This window comes from Bison bison, unplaced genomic scaffold, assembly GCF_000754665.1.
Source record: "Bison bison bison isolate TAMUID 2011002044 unplaced genomic scaffold, Bison_UMD1.0 scf7180017864266, whole genome shotgun sequence".
NCBI classification, from domain to species: domain Eukaryota; kingdom Metazoa; phylum Chordata; class Mammalia; order Artiodactyla; family Bovidae; genus Bison; species Bison bison.
Window position 1 is genome coordinate 5,326,575 of NW_011494838.1, and position 4,558 is coordinate 5,331,132.

The following is a 4,558-nucleotide window of genomic DNA, read 5'->3' on the forward strand; positions in this document are numbered from 1 at the left end:
GTAAGCATAGTTTAATTTCATGGCTGCAATCACAATCTGCAGTGATTTTGGAGTCCCCAAAAATAAAGTCAGCCACTGTTTCCACTGTTTTCCCATCTATTTGCCATGAAGTGATGGTACCAGATGCCATGATCTTAGTTTTCTGAATGTTGAGCTTCAAGCCAACTTTTTCACTCTCCTCTTTCACTTTCATCAAGGGGCTCTTTAGTTCTTCTTCACTTTCTACCATAAGAAAGTGTCATCTGCATATCAGGTTATGATATGTCTCCCAGCAATCCTGATTCCAGCTTGTGCTTCCTCCAGCCCAGGGTTTCTCATGATGTACTCTGCATATAAGTTAAATAAGTAGGGCTTAGCTACATGTTATTCAAGAACTACTAGAGAAGCTGCTCAAATTCTGACCTTCAGTTTCTTCATCCTCAAGATGGCAATAATGGAAACCTCTTCAGACTGTAAAGAATCTGTCTGCAATGCAGTTGACCCGGGTTTGATCCCTGAGTCAGGAAGATCCCCTGGAGGAGGGGATAGCTACTCATTCCAGTATTCTTGCCCGGAGAATTCCATGGCCAGAGAAGCCTGGCAGGCTACAGTCCATGGGGACTCAAAGAGTCAGACGTGACTGAATGATGAACACTTTTCACATCAGGAATGTAGGGAACTTAAGGGATGAAACAGTTCAGGACGTGGCACATAACAAGCTCTCAACCAGTGTTGCTTCCTTATTTACCACTAAACACAGCATGAATTTTGCATTCTCTGAAAATAATTCTTAGTACTTTGACAACACAAGGTTATCTCTTTTTAAAGAAGTCTATTACACTTTTAGTCAGCACAACATTTCCTCATTTGGTCATCTGAAATTATGTACAAAATAATCATAGCAGCTACTGTTTTGTTAATCATGTATTATAAACAAAGTGTAGGATGATTATCCCTTACCATTATACAGTAGAAGCAACAAATAGATTCAAGGATTAGATCTGATAGACAAAGTGCCTGAAGAACTTTGAATGGAGGTTCATGACACTGTACAGGAGGCAGTGATCAAAACCATCCCCAAGAAAAATAAATGCAAAAGGCAAAATGGTTGTCTGAGGAGAACTTAAAATTGTTGAAAAAAAAAAGAGAAGTGAAAGGCAAGGGAGAGAAAGGAAGGATATATCCATCTGAATGTAGAGCTCCAAAGAATAGCAAGCAGAGATAAGAAAGTTTTACTATGTGAACAATGCAAAGAAATAGAGGAAAAAATATAGAATGGGTAAGACTAGAGATCTCTTCAGGAAAATTAAGAGATACCAAGGGAACATTCCATGCAAAGATGGGGACTATAAAGGACAGAAATGGTAGGGACCTAACAGAAGCAGAAGATATTAAGAAGAGGTAGCAAGAATACACAGAAGAACTATTCAAGAAATATCTTCATGACCAAGATAACCACAATGGTGTGATCACTCATCTAGAGCCAGATATCTTGGAGTGTGAAGTCAAGTGGGCCTTAGAAAGCATCATTGTGAACAAACTTAGTGGAGGTGATGGAATTCCAGTTGAGCTATTTCAAATCCTAAAAGATGATGCTGTGACAGTGCTGTATTCAATAGGCCAGCAAATTTGGAAAACTCAACAGTGGCCACAGGACTGAAAAAGTCAGTTTTCATTTCAATTCCAAAGAAGGGCAATGCCAAAGAATGTTCAGACTACTGCACAGTTACACTCATTTCTCCTGCTAGGGAAGTAATGCTCAAAATTCTCCAAGCCAGAATGCAAAATTACTTCCAGATGTTCAAGAGAACTTCCAGATGTTCAAGCTAGATTTAGAAAAGGCAGAGGAACCAGAGATCAAATTGCCAATATCCACTGGATCACAGAAAAGCAAGAGAATTCCAGAAGAACATCTACTTCTGGTTCATTGATAGCACTAAAGTCTTTGATGTGTGGATCACAACAAACTGGGAAATCTTTAAAGAAATGGGGAAACCAAACCACCTTACCTGCTTCCTGAGAAACCTATATGAAGGTCAAGGAACAACAGTCAGAACTGGACATGGAGCAATGGACTGGTTCCAAACTGGGAAAGGAGTACATCAAGGCTTATATTTACCTTGCTTATTTAACTTATATGCGGATTCCATCATGCAGAATGCCTTGCTGGATGAAGCACAAGCTAAAATTAAGATTGCAGGGAGAAATATCAATAACCTCAGGTATGCAGATGACACCACCCTCATGGCAGAAAGGGAAGAGGAACTAAAGAACCTCTTGATGAAGGTGAAAGAGGAGAGTGAAAATGCTGGCTTAAAACTCAGCATTCAAAAAACAAAGATCATGGCATCCAGTCCCATCACTTCATGGCAAATAGATGGGGAAACATTGGAAACAGTGACAGACTTTATTTTCTTGGGCTCCAGAATCACTGCAGATGGTGACTACAGCCATGAAATTAAAAGACGCTTCTTCCTTGGAAGAAAAGCTATGGAAAACCTAGACAATACACAAATCTAATGTATTAAAAAGCAGAGATATTACTTGCCAACAAAGGTCTGTCTAGTCAAAGCTATGGTTTCTCCAGTAGTCATGTATGGATATGAGAGTTGGAACATAAAGGCTGAGTGCTGAAGAATTGATGCCTTTGAACTGTGGTGTTGGAGAAGACTCTTGAGAGTCCCTTGGACTGCAAGGAGATCCAACCAGTCCATCTTAAAGGAAATCAGTCCTGAATATTCATTGGAAGGACTGATGCTGAAGCTAAAACTCTAATACTTTGGTAACGTGATGCCAAGAACCAACTCATTGGAAAAGACCCTGATGCTGGAAAAGATTGAAGGCAGAAGGAGAAGGGGACAACAGAGAACGAGATGGTTGGATATCATCACTGACTCAATGGACATGGAGTTTTCTCAAACTCCAGCAGATGGTGAAGGACAGGGAAGCCTGGCCTGCTGCAGTCCATAGGGTCACAAAGAGTCTGACATGACTGAGCGACTGAACAACAGGATGCTTATATTCATTTTCTCAAACTTCTACAACAAACCATCAGAATAGTTTCCCAATTTATGGCAAAAAAAAAAAAAAAATGATGAATAAAACTGAAAACTTTCTTTAAAAATATATACTTGATAATCCTGGCCCATGTGGATTTAAGAACCTGAACTAGAGATATCAAATTTAGGAAAATGAGCCCAACCATGTGCTTTTGGGTTGGTGGGAAAGGAGTAAGCTTCATGGTCCAATTATGATGCAACATGGCAAGATAGGTGTGGACCTCCTTTAGTCAGATGTGCTATCTGATGAGATCCAGTGCAGTGAATGCATGTGTACTCAAGGGTACAACAGAGAGTGACAACTGAGGACCATAAATGACCTTGTTAGGAGTTCCTGCCATCCGGTGGTTCCCAGCCTCAGTTCTTTATCTGAAACACAGATAACAAAGACTATGTGAGTAGTGATTCAGCAAACTTTTCCAAGGATGGCATATAAGGAGGGCATTCTAGACATATAGGAGAGAAGCTATTTTTTTACATGTTAGGAATTATCTGGGGACATTCAGGCTTAATTCTCTTTCAGAACCCTGATTGAAAAAGGCTAGAGTAGAAACAATTTCCCACACTACAGGATCTGAAAGTGGGTGAGAAAAAGGCAGAAAGTCTCATGCTGCAGGATCAGAAAGGGAGTAAAGACATCAGAGATTCCCATCTCCCAGACTGACACAAAAGCCTGGAGTACTTGCTACACCAGCACTCTTCAAAAATCATCTTCATTCTCTTTAATCTATTATGCTGTGCATTTACCCTAAACAATCTTGCTTACAGCATGTATCTGCTCATGCACATTTATAGTGTGTTTGTGTGTGTCTGTGTGCACTTTTGTATGTGGGCACCAGTTAACTTCTAACCTCTACAATGATCTTGGATCTAGTCAAAAGAGACTAGTGGTCAGCTGAAGTTAGTAACGCGAGCCATGAGTTTGGACCATGAACTCTCCCTGCCAGTTACTAATATTCAGGAAATGGACCATACCCACTAGTTTTGCCATATTCTCTCCTTCTTGGAGGACTCTGCAATCGCCGTCAGAGACGGCAATGGCACCCCACTCCAGTACTCTTGCCTGGAAAATCCCATGGATGGAGGAGCCTGGTAGGCTGCAGACCATGCGGTCGCTAAGAGTCAGACACGACTGAGACTTCACTTTCACTTTTCACTTTTATGCATCAGAGAAGGAAATGGCAACCTGCCAGGGTCCAGCCCCGGTGGATCCAGGGAATTCGAAGTGGGGACAGCATCGGCAAGGATCAGGAAACAATTGCTTAATTAAACATTAATTAGGGATATAAAGAGTAATAGAATAAGGATAGCTCAGTGAGAAAATTTAGTGGAGAAAGAGGCTGAATAATTCAGCCAGAAGGTGAGAGAAAGAACGACATGGGGAGACCAAGTTTCGGTGAACAAGGCCCGCACTTTATTTTCCAAAGTAGTTTTTGTACCTTAAGTTATGCATAGAGGATAATGGGGGAAGGGGTAGAGTCAGCAGTAAGCCAGGCTTTCTTCCTGCAAACTTATCATAT